General features: G+C 39.2%; 1 pseudogene; it reads right to left on the reverse strand.

Moving 5' to 3' along the window:
* Positions 1-24346: 24346 nt before the first annotated feature.
* Positions 24347-24491, reverse strand: LOC116902606 (annotated as a pseudogene).
* Between the last annotated feature and the right edge of the window lie 237 nt (positions 24492-24728).

The following is a 24728-nucleotide window of genomic DNA, read 5'->3' on the forward strand; positions in this document are numbered from 1 at the left end:
AATGAGTCTGGGTGAGAAGGTGAAGTCAGTCAGGTGTCAGGGCTTCCTGCACGATTCCCACAAGTGCTCTCTGGAGTAACTGCTGCATACCTTCAAGTTCTGCCAAGTGTGTGTGCATACTCGTGTGTAACACACACACACACACACACACATACACACACTAACATGATAGGATACTAGCTTTACCTTTGCTCTTGAAAGCTTTTAAACAAGTATCAAAAAAAATGAATAGTGTAGAAAGAATGTTGCTTTGGATAAAGCATACTTTTTAATAATATCTATACAACGTACCTAGAAAGAAAAAAAATATTATATCCATTCTTTTACATGTGGATATTAGAGTTAAGCTTCAGATACATATCTTTCTTTGGGAATACTCATAAAGGTTAGGAACATAGTCAGAGGCCATGGGGAGTAGGGTATCAGCCAAGGAAATGGAGAAGAATACAGAGTTATAAAGGGAGAAAGTGGGAAATGGAACAGGAAGGATTAAGTGGGATGGCAGATGGGAGGTGAGTGTAGAGAAGGGGATACAGGGATGGAGAACTAACACTAAACACCTCTTTAAAAAGCCAGATGGAAACCCTACCACTTCATAAGCTTCCTAAAGTTTGTACATATATAAGTAGAATTTACAATGGATTCAGCCTAAAATTGGGGAACATTGCAACAACTAGGAAACATATGGTCCCAAATAAAAATCCAATTATCACGGATACATTGTTTTTATTTTTCAGTTGTTGGTTAGTGGGTTCCCATAGGCCTTCCCCCAATATTATGGGCTAATGTCATTGTTGTGGGTTATGTTCAAGAACTTGTTCATAAGGTTCTCTGGATGAAGATGCCACATACTTGAGTCATAGAATATGGAGAAATCTAGCTTGTTTTCAACTGGAAGTTTCATCCTTATTGGGTAGCAGTCATAATGCTGGAAGATATGGTGCATGCTACTGAAGGAGTGATGTAATCATTAATCTCACTCAGCTATGAACCATATGAGCTATAATACTAACGTGTGGCAAGATATGCCTATTGGCGCAATAGGAACATGGATGCTATGGGTATAACAAAACGTTATTTGGGTTTGAAGCTTCTTCCACTGACTGGAACTTTTATCTAATACTCAATACTATTATTGATGTTCAAACAACCTAGGTATAGATAGATCTTGAGCCCTTGGGAAAACAATTATTCTGTTAAACAGAAATTACCCATGATACATTGCCATTTTCATTAATCAACGCATTGCTCTTTCTTGTAGTAGATGATAATCTGCACAAATAACCACACTTGTTCAGCAGTCCAGAGAATAAGGGACTTTAGAAGGTATATCCCAATTTGGATACCTGTGTCATAGCCCTCAAGACTCACTGATCTCTATGGAAGAAGGCATGGAAACCTGCTAAGAACCATACATGATGGATGACTTCAGAGAGAGACTGTTTTATATGCTGACAAAGCTGCTGATTTACAAATGTATTCACAGAGATTATGACAATATGTATGACATTTATACAAGATCAAACTTGACCAAAAAAAAAAAAAAAAAAAAAAAAAACCTCAGAATTGACAAGGAAAAGTGAATACAAAATCCTGTTACTAGCAGGGTAATTATTGGCATTTGATTGCTTTTAAGAGAGTGAAAGTCACCTTGTTTGTTGGTTTGTTTGTTTGTTTCCCAATGGAATGATACGTGACATCTGTTAAGGGGAGTCTCCATGTTAGGTATAATCCAGTACAAACCAGACTAGATATATTTTATTTTTAAGAGGAGAGGAAAAGGGGTGAGTGGGCTGGAAAAGCATACATTTGGGGAGCTGGGTAAGTAGGGAAGTAAGAGAGGAGTATGGGAGTAGTTGGAGCAGGGAGATGAATATGGCAAAATACATTATATGAAATGGTGAAAAAATACAGAAAAATTATTTTCAGATAAATGAATATTTTATGGGAAATAACAATACAAATTCATATTATAGGATGCTAAGGTAGAAGGCCCAAAATAGTCATTCAATATTCTGAATAGTTTAAAAAATTATACCTTTTCTTACTTGTTGAGGTTTGGAGGGTGCTAGGAAGTAATTCATCACCATAACTTGGTGGGTTATAGTAAAAGTTTACAAACAATAGGAAAAAGATATGGTGAAGAAATATCCTAATGAATAAGAGGAAAAACAGCAGCAGTCACGCATGTCTTGAAGGGACAAAGGTCTCCTTAGTGTTGGCAATTAGTTTAACATAGTACAGTCAAAGTTCATGAGTCAACTCAGGAAGTGCCCACCTCATTGTCCTGAGTCTCAGAAGAGATTTGGACTTCAGACTTTTTAAGTGTTGAGGACATTAAAGGCTACAGGAATATTTTCAACTTGCACTAAATTCACTTTGCATCATGATATTGCCAGAAGCCTATAGGACCCAGGGAATGGAATGTGGTGCTTTGAATGAAAATGGCACCATGTGCTTATATATTTGGATACTTGTTTCCAAGATGGAGGGTCTCCTTTGGAAGGATTAAGAGTTGTCTCTTGGTTGTCTCTTGGCCTTTGAAGTTTCACATGATTTGTGATTCCCAGTCTCTCTCTCTCTCTCTCTCTCTCTCTCTCTCTCTCTCTCTCTCTCTCTCTCTTGCTCTCTCTACTTCTTGCCTAGATCTATATGTGAGCTCTCGGTTGTTCCTGCCAACATGCTCTTGTTTCTGCCACCGTGGGCTCTACACCATTGAAAACGTATGTTATATTAAATGACTTCTTTTACAAGTTGGCTCGTCCATTGGAGTTTTGTCACAGCCATAGAAGACTAAGATTGCTCTTTAAGACCTGAGAATTCTGTTACATTCTCAGACTCGAATGTTAATTCATGAGGTTTCTCATCCTACAGCATGATAGATAGTAATGTCAAAAACAAGAAAAAAGTGCATGAGAGATAAGTAGAAATACAAACAGAACAGCGTTTCCTTTTTGTTTAGGATTACAGGGTAAAATTACCTAGATAGAAGTATTTCTTTTCATATCAAGTTTACACAACACTCTTATAATACTAGAACAGCAGCACAGCAGCCACTTAATCATTTACCAGGACTGACTTTGCATTATTCAATATCATTAAACTTTTCAATATTGCGTTTAATAGTACCTCTGTGGTTTAAAAGAGGGTCCAACTCCTGCCCTGGACTCTCAGATGATCAGAGACATGGCAGTGTGCTGTATTGGAAGAAAGCACAGAGGAATGGCTTTACAGGACTTCTGAGTTAATGCCTATTGTGCTGCTTTTGTTCTCTGCCATTATATTTCTGATACCAAGAGGCTATTGTTTTGTTGAATATTATTATCAAGGCTCGTTTTTAATTTTGATATTTTTATTGGATATCTTATGTACTTACATTTCAAATGTTACCTCCTCTACCTCCCTCTTCAATAGCCCTTATCTCTCCTTATATGAGGATGCTCCCCCTCTCACTCACCCTCTCTCAACTCACCACACTGGCATTCCTCTACACTGGAGAATTCAGCCATCGCAGGACCAAGGGCTTCTCCCCCTATTGATGCCAGATAATGTCATCCTCTGCTACATATGTGGGCTGGAGCCAGGGGTCCCTCCCATGTGTACTCATTGGTTGGTGGTTTAGTCCCTGGGAGCTCTGGGGGGGTCTGGTTACTTGATATTGTTGATCTTTTTATAAAAATGTTACATCTTTTTGTATTACGTTTATTATTTTTGAAACTTTTCTGGTGTTTTTCTATTTTTTTCTCCACATCTTCTAATTACATCTTCTGTACTAGCTTCGTTGTCTGTACAATGTATCAGGCCTCACCATATTGACTGTGAGGCATCACCTGCTTGCACAATACAAGAAGGAAGCACTTAGTGCTGTACAACAAACATATTGAGGTCACTTAGCAGAAGGCTTCAGCCTTTCACTTTAACATTTAGAAGCAAAGCCAACACATTTTTGAAGGTGAAGGGTTTAATTTTCAAAGACTTTCACAGCTCCCATATTTTTTTGGATAAGAATTTGGACAAACTCCCCTTATGACTTTGAAGAGTTGGAATTTCGGTCTAAGTGAAATTCAGAAGAAATACTTAAGGCTAAAAATAAGCAAGATAATATCTAAGTGTGTATGTGTATATTGATACAGGCTTTAAGAAAAGAGATACAGTGTTAATGCAATAGGAATTTATTAAACTTCCTGTTTGAATTAATGCTTGCTCCTTGCTTGAAATTGTGATCATTACCTGCTTTCATGTAAGGAAAGATCAATTAGAAATGTAAGTATACAATGATTCGTTTAAAATGATGACCACTCAGGTTCCCAGTAGTTAAATTTAGGAAAGGAAGAGTCTGGTTTTCCAAATGAGTCTTTCCTTTCTCTCTAAGCCTATCTGTTCATAGTATACTTTTGCTTTGAAGCAATGTACTCAGATTTGGTACTATTCAACATAGCATTTTGCTCATTGATAAATAGAGGAAAATATTCTCACCCAGGCACACATAGAAAGGGTGTGAAGACTAGATTCAACCCTTGCCCACACTGCATACTGACACTTTCGTTGTCTTCTCAGCCCCCTCCTGTGAGAGACATAAAGGACAGTGGCCAGCACAGCAGTTGTAGCTAAAATACTGAGGGCTGTGGACCCTTTACAGCATGATTCCTTTAATGACAGTTTTCTATCCACACGGCATTTCTGCAGAGGAATGGATTTTGCTGGGAAGATATTATGAAAATATGGGTTATATCCACTTTATAATAAAGAAGTACACATTATGGTTAAGTAATACAGAAAAAAAACCAGTATGCCTGTGTGTGCATGTTTAGCACACAGAATGAATTTTACGTACATATATGCACTTATAAAACATTCATAAACTGCCCTTATAAATTTATCCCTCTATCTGAAAAAGAAGCTGGGGTTTAGCACCAAGCAAGCACAAGCTGAATGACTTGATCCCTGAATTTGATGACTGGGCTAATTTCTTTATTCTTTTTTCTTTTCTTCTCAGATGATTATTTGTCTACTTACATCTCGTCTACATGTGTGCATGTGTACCACCTGTGGGCATGGTCTCCACAGGAGTTGGAAGAGAGCATTGGACCCTGCTACACTGGAGCTACAGACAGTTGTGAGCTCTAGTGGGGTGGAAGAAAGTAATCTCAGTCCTCTTGAAGAGCAGCCATGGCTTTTAATTGCTAAGACATCTCTCTACACCACTAAACTCATGTCTTATTGAACTTTTAAAAGTATTTTAAACTTATTGTATGTTTATGAGAGTTTTCTGTGTGCATATTTATGGCACTAAAGTGGTTGAAGACAAACACTTGCATTCTTGGTCCCAATGTTTTACAGAGAAGAAAGGGACTGGTTTGTCATTCCCTGCATCACACTGTCTGGTATCTTAGGAGAGAAATCTAAGTGCTGGATGAGATGTTTGAAGGTTCAGTCATTGTGGTTACTGGTGTGTAGTCCATAGTTGTTGGGTTATGGGCCCGAGTCTGTTCCACCACAGGGCACGGAAGCGTGGAAAGGCAGGAAGTGGGGAGTTCAATTGCACTTGTCCAATCCACCCCTGGTGTGAGTGCTGGCCCATAAGGAAGCACCCAGGCATAGTTCCTGGGGTGGGAAACTGCAGTCTTAGGTGTGGGGAAGTAGGAGCCAGTTCATGGATCCCCGGATCTGCTATGAGGCCAGGTCCGGGGGCTTCTCAGTCTCTTGAACATGCAGATACCACTGGGGATCATGAAAGAGCTGAGGGCAGAGTCAGGTCCCTCAGGCTGGAGACAGCATCTAGCCAGGAGTCAGGAGAAAAGGGAGAGCCCCAGCTTGTCTCATGGTGATGTTCGTTGGCTTGACACCTGCAAGCTTGGTGGCAGTTGTGGCTGGGAATGCAGAGAGGCCTTCTACAGGAGACTACACGGTGGCTCTGTAGAAAAAGGCCCTCTTCATGGTTCCTCACGGTGGATCTCAATAAAAAGATGTAGTCCATGGTTCTAAACAGTTTATTGCCGTGGTGGAAAATGGATCCATAAAACCAAACCCCATTTCTTCTCAGGGTGGACCTGAGATTAAATGCCTTTTGCAGAGAGGAATGTCTGGGAATCAACTTTTAGTGGCATGCTCTTTGACATCTAGGTACCTCATTAGCATGGAGAACTCTATTTTGAGCCTATGTGATTGTGATCACATCTCTTTTCCTATTGTCTTGGTAACTGATGGCCACAAATCTCTCTATTAGGGGGCAGGCTGCAACTACATGACAAGGGACTGATGCTGGGAGCGGGCTAAGATCCTACAGTTCCTTCAGGGCCTCTGGAGCTTCAAGACTTTAGCTTGACTTTACTAGGCTTCCTCTCATGGTCCACAGACATGCACATGTTGACTGACAGATATAGAGATTATTTACTTACAAAATAGAAATTTGTTAATGTATGTATATTGTGTTTTTATTCACCTCAAGTTTGGATTAAAGATAGACTGGAAGGAAGGCAGAAGACCATTGTGCGTCCTTTCAGACTCAATGTTAGAAACACACACACACACACACACACACACACACACACACACATATATATATATATATATACACACATACACACACATACATATATGGCTACAAACACTTCTGCATTTTCAAGAGAAAGCAAATACAGTGCAGTTTTGGGTGAGAATTGACAAGACTATGTGTAAAACACTGGATATGTGGTGGCCTTGTTAGGCACTATAATCCCCACTGCTAGGAGTCTCAGCTCCAGTCACCACCATGGACTCCCTGGGGCCTCTCTGCTACCAGGTCTCTGGCATAACCTAAGGTGTATCCCTCCTCTCAGCTCCTCTCATTCACCTGAGTGTCCTCTTCACTACTTACTGTGTACTACTTGGATAATCTGAAGAGCACTTCAGATCTTGAGTTTTATAAATTTCATGAACTTCCTGGTTCTTTCAAGTTGAAGGACCTTCCTGTATCTTTTCCACTTCCCAGTTCTGCTTAGGAAGAAACATCTCTAATGGGATTAAATAGCAAAGTAATGACTAAAAATAACGAAAATTGAAATTAGTAAGGAGACCAGCAGTCAAGAACTCAGTAACCACAGTGAAGAGGAAAGCAGTAAAAGCAGCTTTTCATTGTTGAAGGAGAGTCAACCCAGCAGGTCAAATTCTTTTCCATAGTGATGCTGACTTATTCTCTCAGAACAGCAGTTATTACCCAGTTAACTCTCACACTGGGGTCTTGCTGTCAGGCATTGTGTAGATAGAGGCAAGAGGCAACTCACTAGACACTCTCAAAGATGTAGTCCAAGCTGAAATGTATAGCCCTGAGGATTCTAACAGCAGCAAGTTGTGGAAAGACTGACTGTACCAGGTCCCGATGAGCAGCGTCCACAAAGTTAGATGGACATTCCTATTGGACACTAACTTTTTGCAGAATTAGGAAAGGGAAGTCTTCTCCTTTCAACACATTTTACAGTGCCTCGTAATCTCAAAATTGGACCCAAGATTCTTTCTTTCTATCTGTCTAATTATTACCACTACTTCCTATATTCTTCTGAAACTAAACGGCAAGTTTACTAAAGAACTATGACCTAAACTCTATTTATCCTGTCTTACAGTTTCTTGTGCATAAGTAGAGAGCTAGCCTGCTCTAAGTTTGAATGTTCCAGGTCAGTGCTCATCTTAAATGCATGAAAAAGTCACTTAAACATATTTTAAGGCCTGGTTGCTGAGGTCTGTGAATGAAATATACAAATCTTAGCAAAACAGAGGTTTTTTTTTTTCAGTTTTGCTCTCTGAAGCAGTTATATTTTTAGAGTGGCAATAATAAATATTTGTGGAGAAAAATCCATTGTGAGAGAACATGACATTCTGATAACAGTGACTTTTTCCTTCTATACATATCTTTAAAATAATCTGTGACATGTGGTTCTTGCAACACTGACCAATTTTTAAGGGCCAGCTATCATTTTCTCTATCTTTGCATGAGGCAAACTTCTTAAATTTACTACCTACACAACCACTATCTTTCAGAGGATGTTGATTTATTTATGTAAAAAGCAAGATAATCGAGAGTGGCACCAGGGAATTATTTCCCTTCTGCCCTGGGCCTTTGAATCATAGGCTCCGTCTTGCTGTTCAGCTGTTGACTCTGGACAGCTTCCAGACTAGCACAGCACAGCAGAAGATGCCAGAGAGATACACCTCCCTATAGCAAACAAAACAAGACTTATCTGCTCCATGAGCTCAAGAGGATAACAGAGTGATTTGTACGGCAGTTGATATGCAGAACATTCATCCGTAATTTTCAGTGTCAGTCAGGGGCACTTGTAGTTCACAAGATGCCTTATTGCTTTCCCAGGAAGTAGAAGGAAGGCAGGCTTTTAGAGAACACTTTGTGTATTGTTGCTGATGGCATCCTAATATGGTTAGGCCCACAGAAATGATTTCTACAATTAGCTTTGTGAGACTTTCTTCCCAAGCAGGTCAAGGATGACAGAAAGGAATAACGAAAACTGCTTGCATGTACCAAGGCCCATGGCGGAGCAAGAGAATACCTACTGTTCTCCATCGTCCTTCAAGCAGCGTCCTGCTTGCAACGCCACAAGTAATAACCTCGGTGTGTTCCTCTCATTTTCTCCAGTGAGGGTGTGAAAATTGCTGTGTTTTCCAAACTTGCTCACAGCTCTGACAGGCACTATAGTTATTTTTTTCGTCGCTTCCCAGGACTAGGGATCCTGCCAGGTGGTGCAGCTGTGCAGAAGGATGAAGACTTGTTTTGTAGGAGAGACTTCATGAGATTGCATTGCAGTTTCAGAATGGAGAAATACTTGGCACTTCAGGAAGAAAGAATTTGTTCTGAATTTGTTTTGGCAGAACTACTTCATGACAAAAAAAAAAAAAATGTGCCTCGAAAGCAGGCTTGTTATGGCCCAAGTTGTCAAGTTGTTCCCAAGCCCAGGCCTCTGAAAGGAAATTGTAGCAATTGTTTTAGGGTGTGCACATCTGTCCAGGATGGTTGAGGAGATCAGGAAGGTAAAGTCTTTCTTCAGTGTATTGTACACTGTTATATAAAGAGGGAAAGAAACACCTACGCAAATCCAGGAAGCCACCATGGATGGTCAGGCCATCCTCGATTTATTTCTAGAACGTTTATTATAGTCGTGTTTGGCAAGGGAAGAAGAAATGAATGGATACAAAAGCTAACAGAAAACATATAGAGAAATATTAGGTTATTTCTAGATGTTGGTTGTATTAATGCCCAATTCGAAATAGAACAGCACTCTGAAGAAACAGATTTTAGTCCTGCTTCTATGTGAGCCTTATGAAGATTGAAAATAATGATTGGGCTTTTTTATGAAAGAAGTAATTTAGCTCTTTCCTGCATGTATGGAATCTGGATTACATTTTGGGACTGATTATCCCTCTTTATCCTTTGTTAGTTAAGTCAGAAAAGTCTCGTTAAGTACCTGTAATTCTGTCTCATTTTCAGTAAATATCTGGTTTACATACAGTTAGCACACAGCCAAACCATGTAGGCATTTGAAACATACCAGGTGTTAAAAATGGCATAATGGAAAACTTTATTAGGTTATTATTATGATTATTTATTATCATCGAGTATCAATAATTACATCATGAAAAATAGATATTGTTCCATAAAGTATATCATCATGAAGAATATTACAATAAATTATATATCAGATTGCATTTATGGATAGTCTTTGTTTCCCTATTTTTAAGATATAGTAAATGAGGAAATATTGCAATATTTGATATTTTGATGTAAATAACTGGTAATATAAAATGCCGTTGAAATATAAAATTGTAGTTACAAGATCCTAGTATGCAGTATGAGGACAAAACCTTTAAAAAATCAGACTTATGACAAGTTTTAAGAAAAAAATAATTTAAAATACAGCATGTACCTATTTTGTTTTCTTATATTCAAACTCTTCATAAATAAAGTTAATTAGCAGATTTCCCTTAGATTAGTGATAAGAAGGCATCAGGAAATTTACAAAGTACATAATACATTCCTGAATCCACATTCAAGACTATCATTCTAGATTTTTTTTTCTGTAAAACATATATTGTTTTAATTTCCAATGATGTCACTATACAGAGCTGTTATAGAGTCATGGCTTAAACTGTAAAACTAGTGCTGGAGAGAGAGTCCAGTAAAGTATATGTGTTACATCCCTGTGATTGAACCCGATAAGGTACATAAAAATCCATCAGTGTTAATAAAAGTTTTTCATCCCACGACTGGGAAAGCAGAGACAGGCAGATCCTGGGTCACATTGGTTCTCCAACCTAGCTTACTTGTAAAGTAGAATGAAATCTCATTTCAACAAACAGACAAAATCTGAATAATGACACACAAGGATGTTTCCTGGACTCTATACACTTAACCCTACATTTACAAGCACACCTCTACACACACACACATACATACACACACACACACACACACACACACACACACACACACATGAAACACAAGATACGGAAACACAAACATATACCCAAGAAATTAAAATTAGTTTCTTCATTAATAATATTGATAATACATTCTTATGACCTACTATCTTCCATGTACTATTCCAAATATTGGGATTCAAGTGTATGTTGAATGGAATTATTATTTTCTTATCAAGACTAAAACATCAATATATGGGGGGAAATCTGTGTTTCTAGAATCTGTAAGCTGTTGAGAGCCTGAGGCCAACCTGGAAGAAGTTCTTCCTAACGGGAGATTACAGTAGTGAAATAAATCATTCTTGTCCTGTGATATCCATCTGTATATGTCTGGATGACACACATGATAGAGGCAGAGGGAAGAGTGGGGATATAGAAGGGACATCCAGAGGTGGTGGAGTTCAGTGTGAAAATGAAGACACAGAGATGAGTGCCATGGGATCGTTTTTGGAATCCTGTATATTTTCACCAAAAGGTCACTCGTCCAGCTGCCCTATTTAATGGGAGATGTAGAGCCATTAGGCTAAATTTGAAAGTTATGCAGGATGCACTGTAGAATGATTGAACTCACAGGCAAGGTCGCAAGTCTGTTATCATGCCATGTGCTCAGATGACTAAGAGAGGAAGTGACAAAATTTTCTGGTTCTTTGTAAAGCACCCTAAAGGTTGAAGAAGATAGATGTCAAAGAAAGGTTTAGGGTGAAAAAAAGAAAATGGGATAGGACTTAAAAACACGAAACTTTAAACTGTATTAGGCATTTAAAAAAATCTAAGAAGTGGGAGGAAAGAAATAGATAGCATATGGTGATTTAACAATTGCCATTTGTTTCCCACAGTGCTGGGCTGTGGAGCTAGACGGCAGATTTATAGCAGGTCTTGTATGCATTGTCAGAGAACTTAAACTTTATCTCTCAGGCTGTGGAAGATACTGAAAACTTTTAAACAAAGGATTGATTTGTTTTTACAGTAGGACATACTTGCAGTTCTGTCCACAAAACTTCTGTACACCACAATAAGCCTGGAGCCTTGGACTGATGATGCTACATCAATCAGGGACAGCCAAGAGACATCACGATTTCAACAAATCTCATCATCCCCCAAAGGCCTTAATAAGTTCCTGTCATCAAAGCCATTCCAGCAGCTGTGTTGTGTAAACAATGTGTCTATGGCAAAATATTTGGAGTTCAACAGTAATCCTTCCTACTCTGCAGAAGGATAAGGATTGTTAAAGTATGGTATCTCTCTGAAAGCATATAATTTTGATAGTAAACATCAGAGAAGTCCCTGCATCTTACAATAGGGTATATTTAAGAACAGACAGGTGAATATGGATGGCATTAAAAACATGTTTGGATGAGAGATGCGATATGTGTGCAGACTTTTCTATCAGGGCCACCCTTTTGCACTCCAAAATGTTGAGTGTTATTCAAAATAACAGGATTCTACTTACTCCGGTGTACTAGTACTTCTTTGAGATTTTCCTCAATTTAATCATATGTGTATGATGTATGGATATATATCATATATATAGATAGATATATGATTTTTATCTCTCTATATGTATATAGTTTTTTTTCAACTTTATAGAAATTAGTATCACCTAGGAAGAGTGTGTTTCGCTTTAAAAAATGATGCAGTTATGATTGGCCTGCAAGCAAGTCTGTGGGGGCATTTCCTTGATTAATGACTGATGTGAGAGGGCTCAGGCCACCATGGATAGTGTTACTCCTAGAAAGGTGTTGCTAGGCTGTACGGAAAATTGGTGTGAACAAGCTATTAGATCATACAACCATTCTGGAAATCAGTCTGGAGTTTCCTCAGAAAATTGGACATTGAACTACCTGAGGACCCAGCTATACCTTTCTTGGGCATATACCCAAAAGATGCCCCAACATATAACAAAGACACATGCTCCACTATGTTCATAGCAGCCTTATTTATAATAGCCAGAAGCTGGAAAGAACCCAGATGCCCTTCAACAGAGGAATGGATACAGAAAATGTGGTACATCTACACAATGGAATATTACTCAGCTATCAAAAACAATGTCTTTATGAAATTCACAGGCAAATGGATGGAACTGGAAAATATCATCCTGAGTGAGGTAACCCAATCACAGAAAAACACACATGGTATGCACTCATTGATAAGTGGCTATTAGCCCAAATGCTTGAATTGCCCTAGATGCATAGAACACATGAAACTCAAGACAAGGAATAGGGAGGCAAAGTTTAGAAAAGAGGCAGAAGGAACACCCATTTAAAGCCTGCCCCACATGTGGTCCATACATATACAGCCACCAAACTAGATAAGATTCATGAAGCCAAGAAGTGTAGGCCGACAGGAACCAGATGTAGATCTCTCCTGAAAGACACAGCCAGAATACAGCAAATACGTAGGCGAATGCCAGCAGCAAACTACTGAACTGAGAATGGGACCTCCGTTGAAGGAATCAGAGAAAGGACTGAAAGAGCTTGAAGGGGCTCGAGACCCCATATGAACAACAATACCAAGCAACTAGAGCTTCCAGGGACTAAGCCATTACCCAAAGACTATACATGGACTGACCCTAGGCTCCAACTGCATAGGTAGCAATGAATAGCCTAGTAAGAGCACCAGTGGAAGGGGAAGCCCTGGGTCCTGCCAAGACTGAACCCCCAGTGAATGTGATTGTTGGGGGGGAGGGCGGCAATAGGGGGAGGATGGGGAGGGGAAGCCCATCTAGAAGGGGAGGGGGAGGGGTTAGGGAGATGTTGGCCTGGAAACCGGGAAGGGGAATAACAATCTAAATGTAAATAAGAAATACTCAAGTTAATAAAGATTAAAAAAAAAAAAGACCATACCCATAAGCAGTATTCCTCGGTGGTCTTTCTTTCAGTTCTTGCCTAAATTTCCCTCAGTGATGTTCTGTATACTCTAAAGGGAAATAAACTCTATCTTCCCTGATTTGCTATAGGTGATAGTGTTTGTCACAACAATAAGAAATAAACTTGAGACACAGGTTGACTTGAAAACTCCAGCTATTGCTGTCAGAGATTTGACCATTTTAGTTTGGAGAATATCATGGACAGGCATTAGAACAAGGCAGTAGAACAAAGGAAGTAAAACCTTTGCTTTAGTAGGACAATGGATCCTGGCTAGTTAAGGCTCCAAAGAATAGATAGTGATGGAGAAAAGACCAGCATCGTTGGGGCCAAATCTTCGGATAAAATTTCCCCAGGATCAGCAGACAAAGAGGGCCAGGGATGTATGTTGTGCTGGCAGCTGAACTAGGTAATGTGTCTTTCAGATGGTAGTGGTTTTGGTGACATGAGATATGCAGGGTTGAAAGTGTCATGGAGAGAAGCTAAAATTTGCAACTATCTGGGAGGATTGGAGCTCCTGAAAAGAGGTTGGGATACTCTTGTTGAAGGCACGCCATCAGTCACAGTGAAGAACTTATGATAATGGACGGACGAAGCCCGTGGCAAGAAATGACAGCAGAATGGCAAACCTTGGCAGGCTGGCTTCTTTTAGAACCATGTGTAGCACTTCTTGACTTTAAGAAAAGGTTTAATCAGTTTCCTTTGACAAGACTCCTTTCCTGGTGAGTGGACCTTAAATCCAATTAGATAGCTGTTCATTTCAGCCTATGTAAGTCCTAGTATTAGACATTTAGGAATATTTTCAAATGGTGGCCGTTGTGGTTCATATGTGTCATAGCTAGATAGGGTCATTAATTGTTTCCCCCATTGGCAGTTTACATAATACTTTCTGGAAGCGCCAGGGAAGAAGTGGGTCAATTCTAGCTAGAATCATCTTAGTGCTGTGTTAAGTGTGAGTAGTGTCTTCAGTAATAGAGAGTACCTTCAACTTTGGAAAGCCAAATAGAGTAAAAGAAATACCCTATATTTTGGGATGGGTTCCTTGGACTTCCCTGGCCAACAACTCAAAATTCAGCAGTATTTCTCATGCCTTTTACTTATGTCTTTGTTAATTTGTGATTCTTAGAGGATAACATTTTTAACCCCAAGAGACATAACTTCTTAAATTCATCGCTCTCTCTCTCTCTCTCTCTCTCTCTCTCTCTCTCTCTCTCTCTCTCTCTCTCTCTCTTATTTTTTTTTTTTCACAATACATCTGGACCACTGTTTCCTCTCCCTCTCCTCTCCCCTAGAAGTACTCCTTTTTAAATGTGTGTTAACAGGTTTGCATTGCCATTTTAGTTATTACTGTGTTGCTCTAGGCTTCCATTCACATGGCATAAATTGAATATCAATAGCAGTGATTTGTACCATATATGACAGAACATTGGTTGCCAAAGGGCAGTACTTATCCTGATTCTAATTCCAAAGAACTGTGCCACCTCCATCCTTTCTCTTTTCTAGAATACGGAAGTGATGGCTCACCATTCTCCAGAGGCACAGGGAACCTCAGCCATTACCATATTCTTATCTTAATGCTAGACTTTCTACTCATCTGTCTTCCATCAAACCCTTTTAAATATAGCATGATTCTTACTGGAAACTTCATTGTCAGTGACTTCTAAAATACAATGAAAAGAAAGGGAGGCCCTTAAAAGGTAAAATAATATCAAAGATCTTTCAAAAATAATATAAAAAACAAACAAAAGAAAACAAAAAATGAACAAATGAATAAATAAGTAAATACCTGTGAATTCTAATGTGTAGAATGCCCTTCTAACAGATAGAGCCAGCACAGAAACACAGAGAAGTCTATTTTCTTGAAATGAGTGATTATATTTCTCTTGCAATCTGAAAATACCATCATATCATACAGCTCTGTTGCAGTCAACTTACAATGGGGATTTTGAAAGCTTAGAATGAAGCACAAGAGCCCAGAAGTAACGCGATCCATGCCAACAAATCCCATAAGAAATTGAGTGCTTCCTGATGGTCAGAAAACTGGAAGAGGAAAAAAAACTTTAATAACTCAAAATTGGCTTAATGCAAAATATTAATAAGCAACAAAATGCATACTCTAATAGAATTAAAGCACTCATTTTGTCTGTTTAAGTTTTTGTCATTGCCTGCCAAGTCAGGACTCAGCCCTCTCGAGATACTTGTTCTACCATTACCCTTAGACGTGCACCCAAAACTTGATGTTCTTCTTATTGTTTAGGCCCAAGTCCTAAGCTTAAAGCTTGGTGATTGCTAGTAACATCTATTCTTCATTTAAACCTAAGGGATTAAATTACGCTATAATATGTGCTGTTCATTATTTATTTCTGACACATTTTTTGACTCACGAAAATACTCCTGTTTTTATAAAGAACTAATCATTCACAAATTGTGATTACTAATATTTGTCAAAAAACACAAATGAAGAACGAAATTAGGCTTACGTATCCACACATACCTGTAGCCTTGTTGTTGCTTACACACATAAAGTGGGGCCACAGATTATCAATTTATTTTATAGTAATTTTAAATAGTTGCATGTGAGAAATAACATATCGTGCATATAAACCTTGAAATAGTTAAAATTTATTTTATATTGATTTTATGTAAAAATTAATTTTGTGACTATACTTACATGAATTTTTAAGTGTGCCTTCTTTACATAAGATTCAATTATGTATAAATAACTAACTTTCATTATCATCTATTGGTAATAGGGACAGACAAATTTTATAAGTTTGAAAAGTACCTAAAACATGAGATTTCAACAGAGAGGATATCATGAAGCACATATACACTGCATGTGTCCCAAGCCATGGATCAACTTGACACATTGACTCGCCTGAGCAACATTATATAGAAAAAGTAAGTTCTATACATTGGAGACTATGGATTTTCCAAAGCGGTTGTTAAGTCTTGGTTTTTTTTTTGTTGTTGTTGTTTTATTTGTTTGTTTATTTGTTTGGGATTTTTGTTTTGTTTTGGTTTGGTTTTGCTTTTTTTCTGGATTGGTGAGTCTTATTTAGTAAGTTTTTGGTATAAAGCGTTGCCACAATGCTTAGATAAAAATGTGTTCAATACCATACGGTTATCATCAACTTTCCCAAGACCAAACATTTCTGCTTGGACTTGGACGAATTGCAATACTCTCTCTATTCTGACATCTTCAACTGATGTATAATGGGTTTATTGGTGGCTATGCCTGTAATAACGACAGAAGCAGCAAAGGAGGAAGACTTATTTTAACTCACACTTTTGCAGGGTTTGAATAAGATCATGGTAGAGAAGGTATGGCAGAGCAATTCAGTTCACTGAAGAAGAGTAATATTTCCATTACTGTGGGTCAGTGAGCAAGATTGTGACAGGTGCTGGTATCATTTTCAAACGTCCACTCCTCATCACCTGCTTCTGTCAGCACCTACCGAAATTGTATGAACATTTGGACATCAAGCACTCAAAATCTGAACATGCAGTTAGACTCAAGTTATAAATCCAAGTACTGGTGAGTCAAGAATGCAGAGTATGAATGCAAATTACTTCAAGCGTCTTTTTAATTTTAAATGTATTGAATATCAGAATTATATATGTTTTATAAATTAATTCTCAACTTCCCCTAAAATATTGTTATGTGTTTTGAGAAATACTCATAGTGGTCTATACATCCCATAATAGGACCATTACTAATAGCATTATCAGAAGTGATGTATGATGCTCTTATAAGCATTCAATTGTGTATTATTGTTCTTAGGATTGTAGCTATGAAATATTTGTAGCTACACATCCAATTACTCACTTATCTGTTTATGTTACCAATTATGGGTTTATGGGGTGGAGAGAATATTAAGAGTTAATAAATAAAAATTTAAAAACCATGTTGAATTAAGGCAACCTATATCTAGAAAAACAAAGCCCATTATTGAAAAATTAATTAAGACTGTAGTAAAAATAAGGTAGTGGGCTTCTTTGCAGAATCCCAGCTATGATCTTCTTTGAACAGATAGCCATTTTCAGTCCCAGAGTAATGGGGTTTCATGTGCACGTAAACACAAAATTCAAATCTTTGAGCTAAAAGGGTTTGCTGTTCTGTGAATGGTAGCATACATCTCTAATCCCAGTTTTGGGGAGGCTAACCCAGGGAGATCACTGTGATTCACTATGGTCTTCTGTCTTACTTGAAACAGGTGGTTATATTATTTAGGTTTTTCATAGGAAAAAAGAAATATTAAGGCTTAATTCTGTAATGCTCATTTAAAAGTTCATACAAGGAAAAAATTCAAATTTTGAATGAATTTATGCTAACATAGCTTTCAAAGACTGTAGTGTGCCCATCTACAACACATTAATTCCCAGCATGCCCTCCTATGACCCTGAACCCGTCATGTACATCACAAAGGACTATTTCATCTGTAACAGAACTGGCTACTTCATAAAATATTTTTATAAATATGACATATTTGATAGCCACAGTCATAAATGGCTTGGTGTTAGCCTTACAGCTTTCCAAGATTCTGTGCAGAATACCACTAATCCCTCGTTCTTCTGAGGCTGTCATAGTTTTTCCAGTTTTTTATCATGACATAGTTCTAATGGACACCTTTTATAGAATGTGGTTTCATTAAAGCTTACCCAATGCTTTCCTTGAGAATGGACTAGGATTGTCAGTTTGGGTTACCAAAGTTAATTTTCAAAGAAAGTATGTTTTCGTCATGAACTAAAGTATGAGATTTTTGAAGTCAAAAATCTCAAACCCTTGTTTCTTTTCTCCACCTATAACTTAGGTGACATTGGAAAAATGTTTTGTTTTGTTTTGGTTTTACTTTGTGAGGAAAGAATTTTCTGGCTCTTCTAAAACTTTCTCTGTAGACCAGGCTGGCTTGGAACTCAGAGATCCATCTTTCTTTGCCTCCTGAGTGAGTACTCAGATTAAGGTATGTGCCACCACTGGAAAAAGATTATTTCATGTTTAATATCTCTAGTTCCTAAATGAAATTGTAATTACTGTAATACTCTTTATCTAGAATCTTCAATATCAACCATTTGAGAATTCTTTTCAGAAAATATCATGAAATTTCTATTTTAAATCTCAAAACTGTAGAAAATAAGGAAGTGTGTACATAAGTACCAGAAATGACATATGGGAGGGATATATTATTCATTTCTTTCTAATTACTGTTGCCTATTTTTTCTTTTTCCCTGTTAATTTACTGGTTTGTTCACTTTACATCCCCTTCACAGCCCCCTCCTCTCAACCTGCCCGATGGCCTTTCCTCCATCCCTCCTCCCCTTCCTCTGTGAGGGGGAAGGTTGGACCTGGGTATCAACCCACTCGTACATAAGTCACTGCAGGACAGGTAGATCCTCTTCCACTGAAGCCCAATGGGTGAGCAGCCTCCCCAGGCAGGCAAAAGGTTCAGAGACAGCCTGTGTTCCAGCTTTTGGGGGACCCGCATGAAAACCAATCTGTACATCTGCCACATATGTTCGGGGGCATAGATCCAGCCCTTGTATGGTATTTGGACAGTGAGTGGCCTCTGGAAGCGCCCAAGGGTCTAGGTCAGTTGAGTCTGTTAGTTGAGTCCGTTGGTTTTCTTGAAAAGTCCTTCTCCCAGCCTAGTCCTTCAATCCTTCCCCCAAGTCTTCCACAATGCTTGAGCTTCACCATATAATATTTGTGTGACTCTGCATCTGTGTTCAATTAACTGCTTGGTGAAGCCACTCAAGAGGACAGTTATGCATGCTAGACTCCTGTCTACAAGCAAAGCAGAGTATCATTAATAGTGCCAGGGATTGGTGCTTTCTCATGGGCTATGTCTCAAGTTCTGCCAGTTCCGCCATTTCCTCCATTCCTGCTCCATCTTTGTCACTGTACTTGAAGGCAGGACAAATTTGGGTAGAACATTTTTCTTTATATGTTGTTATATTTATATATAAATATACATGTATGTGTTTCTAAATACATAATTCTTAAATTTTGTTCATATATTACACATATGTATATGATCACAAGAATCATCACAGTTTAATTACAAATTATTTGTTTGTAGCAGAAAACTTATCCAATGTAGCTGGATGTCTGAGACAAGATTATATATTTTAAAGTAAATAGAGCTGGAGGGAAGATATAAAACCTCTTCCAGGCTATGAAACCATCTCAATAGGAAAACTAAGTTTAGATGTATACAGCTTTGTCATCAGTGTATGAAAACTGGCAGTTAACAGCTACGTAGCTCACTTGTGTGAATTTTTTCCATTTGATTTTCTATAAAGGACTTGGCCCAAAGAAAGTGAAGGCAGGATATCCCCAACTAGAAAATCGTCCAGGGGTGCTAAAATGAGAAGAGAATGAACACTCAAAATACTTTACGAATGTTGGCTTTTCAAGCAACTAAAATAAACCAAGAAGTGTCACAATTTATGTGAAAGAACAGAGACGTGAAGAAAAGGACTTCCTTGTGGAAAAAGATAAAATAAAGGTACTGTCTTAGTTTGGGACCTACAGGAAGAAACTTAGAGAAAATCACTGGTATACTTAACTGTGATAAACAGGGAAAAACCAAACTTGTACCGCCAATGGAAAATAAAATTCTAGAGGACATGCATTTGCCAATGCTGACCTAAAGGATGCTTTTGTGTTGGGCAAAATTTTTGTGCACTGTAGGAAGATCTGTCTCTGTCCTTTTTCACCTGTCTAAGACATTCTCTGATTGTCTTTAATCAAGAGCTGAATGGCCTATAACAATGGAGGAAATGACAGTTAGGACTTCTGTATAAAGTTAGGAACTCTGGGAAAGAGTCTGTGGTGGGAGGTTTGATTCGTCAATCAGACACAGTGGTAAGAGATTCTTTGGTCAGCAAGAGGCAGAGGAAGTCAGACATGAGAAAGAGGAGAGATAATGAGACATGTGGTAGAATATAGAGTATTATATGGAAGATAATTTAAAGTTTAAGAGCTAGTTGGCACACTTAAGCTAAGAACTTAAGCTTTCATAAATAATAAAAGGTCTCCAAGTCATTACCCAGGAGCTGGAAGATCATAGAATGTCCAAAGGGTTACTACAGCTTTGTCCCATTCTACAAGAGTTTGTCATTCATCAAGTCCCTTTGTTTAGTTCACTGGTTAATCATGGGAAAAGACTGACACCACGTAGAAGGCATACAGTTTTGTAAAAATTTGCACAGTGTATAGAGATTGAAAATGTTGGCTTTTAAAGTAATTTTTCCAAACATCAGAAGAAGGGGTCATTTAGATCCTAAAACAGTAGTTTAAGTGACAGACTACAGTGTCTGTTTAGCATGTGTTCACATACTTCAATAGATAAATTTTGCCTCCTCAGAAATATTTTTTGTTTCTTTTTTGGCCTTTCTCCTGAGGAGAAATCTACAGGGGAAAGATTAATGAACGAATTTCAGCATTCTCAACCTTTACATAATGTTGACTATTTCAAGGTTGTTGTGTCTTACTGAGGGTTTTACTGCTATGAACAGACACCAAGGCAACTCTCAGACAACATTTAATTGGGGCTGTCTTACTGGGTCAGAGGTTTAGTCCATTATCATGAAGGCAGGAGCACGGCAGCATCCAGGCAGACACGGGGTGAGAGTCCCAAACTCTTGTTTCGAAGGCAGCTAGGAGATTGACATCCTGTCAGTTAGGATGAAGGTATTAAAGCTCACACCCACAGTGGCACACCTACTCCAACAAGGCCACACCTACCGCAACAAGACCACATCTCCTAATAGTGCCATTCACTGGGCCAAGCTTATACAAATCATCACAAGTTATAAATGACTTTTGCCAACTATCCACTGTATTACCCATTCTAGGTAGTTTTCACCCTTCAATATTGTTCTGGACTTCATTTTTGAAAGCTAATAACTCACCCCAATATACCTTTCTCCAAAATGGACAAATAATTACTTATAATTACTTATATACTTTGTTTTTTTTTTTTTTAAATAAAATTCAATAACAAAATGGTTTCTCATTCCCACAAGTCCTATTAAACATGCTCAAATCCACAAGTGTATAAAATAAGAATTGAGTAAATACATCATTGCATTCACATTGGATTTCCCCACTGTAGACTGCATGATAGTCAGGGAAAAGAACCAAAAATAATCATAAGCAGGGTTCAGATTATTGTGGTAAGCTAAACAACTTTTACATTCATCTACTGTTTTAAAAGTTTGTGGATTTATCTCTATCTTTAAAAAATTATTATTGGTTCTTTGTGATTTTTCTATCATGTATCCCAATCCCACTCATCCCCTCCTTTTGTATCCACTCTCCACTCTTGCAACCCCTCCTTTGTGGTGGGACTCTTATTAATGCTGTAATGTGTCACAGTGTATATTCTTTAGTCCATACTTTTTATTGCAGTGATTCAATGGTCTGTTATAATGTTTCTGATCTATCAATACTGAAACCTCACTGAGACTCCTCTTTAATATCCCGTTGTTGCCCTGTGTAATGGAGTTCTTATAGTTTTTAATCTGTATGACTCATCCTTTCATATATTCCAGAAGTTCATCAAAGAAGTAGATGCTATGATAGGCCAATTCAAACCCTTGAATCTAAACCTGTGAAGTAGCCGAGTTGGTCAGCCCGTTTGGATCTCTTGCTCTCATATCCCTGGGCCTGGCTCACCAGAAACCCCTACTACCAGGACCAGCACTACCCTGCTGCCAAATCAAGGTACAGGCCTTGTTCACCAACTACTCACAAAGGGCTTTCCCCCACTATCCTTGGGTCTACAGTTCTGCCTCTCTTAATGGTACCCTAGCCCTATATTTTTCTCTTCCATTCCTCCATCACTTACTTCTCTAAGAGGCAATAGGGTCTCTGAGTCTTTAGGGTCATCTCAGAACTGATCTTAGGTGTGCTATGTCCGGCTCATGCATTATGGCACTGAGCAGAGGTAATCTTGGGTGTAGGGCAGGGGACTGTGCCACCAGACAGAAGAACTGGTAAGGTAGTTGCAAAGTTCAAAACCCTGATGTAACGGTTTGTATATGCTTGTCCCAGAGAATGGCACTATTAGGAAATGTGGCCTTGTTGGAGTAGGTGTGTCACTGTGGGCATGAGCTTTCATACCCTTGTCCTAGCTACCTGGAAGCCAGTCATTTCCTAGTAACCTTCAGATGAAGATGTCAATTTCTCATTTCCTCCAGCCCCATGTCTGCCTGGACACTGCCATGATCCCAGCTTGATGGTAATATACTGAACCTCTGAACCTGTAAGCAAGCCCCACCTGAAATGTTGTCCTTTAATAAGAATTGCTTTGGTCATGGTGTCTATTCACAAGTAAAACCTTAACTAAGACACCTGATAAAACTCCTAACTGAGAACAGTGGAGTTCAGACAAGTTCCCAAGCAAATTCCTGTCCTGGAGCATGTGATCATGACACCCCACTAAAAGAGAACCATGACAACCAGTCACACAGCATAGAGCCTAGAGTCCTCAATGCTTAAGATATCTATAGTTCCTAAGTGTCTAGTCAATGAGCATACCTCCCTAGGCAATCCTTCCTGCAAAATGTATATAATCTCATATGTATCCTCATCCACCATGAATAAAACAGTTTGAATAAGCAAAAACTGTCTTAATCAAGGACCCTGCAGAGGGAGGCCTTCATCATACACAGCTGCACCTAAGTCTCCAACAAAAGGTCCCTCCATACTCCTTGCACTCACTCTGAACTAAGGCAGATTTCTTGTGCCCTCAGCTCATCACAGGACAACAGGTTCATTCCCTACTCCACAAGGTCCTCAAGAGCTTCTAAGTGCACAGGAGTTTGAGAACCATAGCCTCCATCCCAGCCTTCACCGTTTCTCACCCAGAGGAACACAGGATAGAACACATATTTTAGGGTGCATTTCACCTCCACTGAGCAGTGTGTTCGTGTCCCGTGAGCACGGCACCCCAGCAACTACGAAGGAATGCAGTGCCACATTTGACGCCCCACCAGTGAGGTAGAAATGCAGAATCACACTTGGCATGGTCTGACCTTACAGCCCTGGGTTGTAGAAGTTGGCTCTGGTTCTTCTTCCTATCCCCATGCTCCCAGAAAGACTCAGACTAAAAGTATATTTACAAATACCTTGTCCATAGAGCTAGGGTCTTTGACTAGAACCATCACTTAAAATTCAATAACCCCCTTTATTGTAATCCACATTCTGCCACATGGTTGGTTACCTGTGCTCAGGTACCATGAATCTACCATCTTCTCACGTCTTCCCTGGTGAAACTTCCTGCTCCAGACTATCCCCCAAACCGCTCTGCTTCCTGAATGCCCCACCTTTGAGTTCTTGCCTAAGCCATAGGCATTTAAATTGACAGGTGATGCATCCATACAATACACAAGATATTTTCTCTACACTGAGTAGAGCCTACTTGGTAGTCCTTTCAGATTAGCTCCCTGTCCAGATCCCAATGGTGCTAGTTTAGTAGTCATATTGTGCTTTCTTCTCACCCTGACAGTCTGAGTGGCCCCGTGAGAGGATCTGTGCCTGGGTCACTCCCACCTGAGGCCCTCAGTTCCAGGCCAGGTTCTTCTAGAGTATGGATCCTGCTCCTGGGAGCCATAAGGGCCTGCATGGCCAGACAAGTGATTGTCTCAGGCTAGCTCTTTTTCAGGGTCTGTTAGGCTACTAATCATTCAGATGTTCATTGTGGGATAATGGACCTTGCCAGGAAACTTGGTAGAGTTGGTCTGAGTTCCCTACATCCAGGCATCCATCTGACACTGTAGGTGGCTCCCTGCTCCTTGCCTCCTTGCAGTCCTGTGGATCCCTATTTTTCATTCCCCATACCAATGTGTGGAGCTCCAGTGGTGACTAGATGTCTGGGAGTCAGGGAACACCAACTTTAGCCTTCCCAGTCTTAGACGCATTCTCCCACTCCCGCCGCAAGCTAGCGATGTCTCGGCACTTCCTGACACAGCACTACAGGGAGATGCACTCAAGTACTCTATGAGAATTGCCTCCTCAGAGACATGTCCTGCATGCATCCCACCAGCAGAAGGCAGACCCCAGTTGATGGGAACACCTCTCATAGTCTCTGTCCTCTCTGCCACCTGCTGACATACATATGACACAACAGCCACACCTGCAATGCTTAAAGGGGCAAGGGATTTGTCTATTTATAACGATTAAGACTTCGAATGCTCCACCTAATGTGTGAAAGAGTTGGGGCTAGGATTGAAGGACACAGAGGGGATAGAAACTTCACAAGACCAACATAATTAATTAATCTGAACCTCTTGGGCTTCCAGAACTGAACCAACAACCAAAGAGCATACGAGAGCAGGACATAGGCTGTTTGCATATACATAGCACATATGTGCACCATGGTCTTCATGGGAATC

This window comes from Rattus rattus, chromosome 5 (assembly GCF_011064425.1).
Source record: "Rattus rattus isolate New Zealand chromosome 5, Rrattus_CSIRO_v1, whole genome shotgun sequence".
NCBI lineage: Eukaryota > Metazoa > Chordata > Mammalia > Rodentia > Muridae > Rattus > Rattus rattus.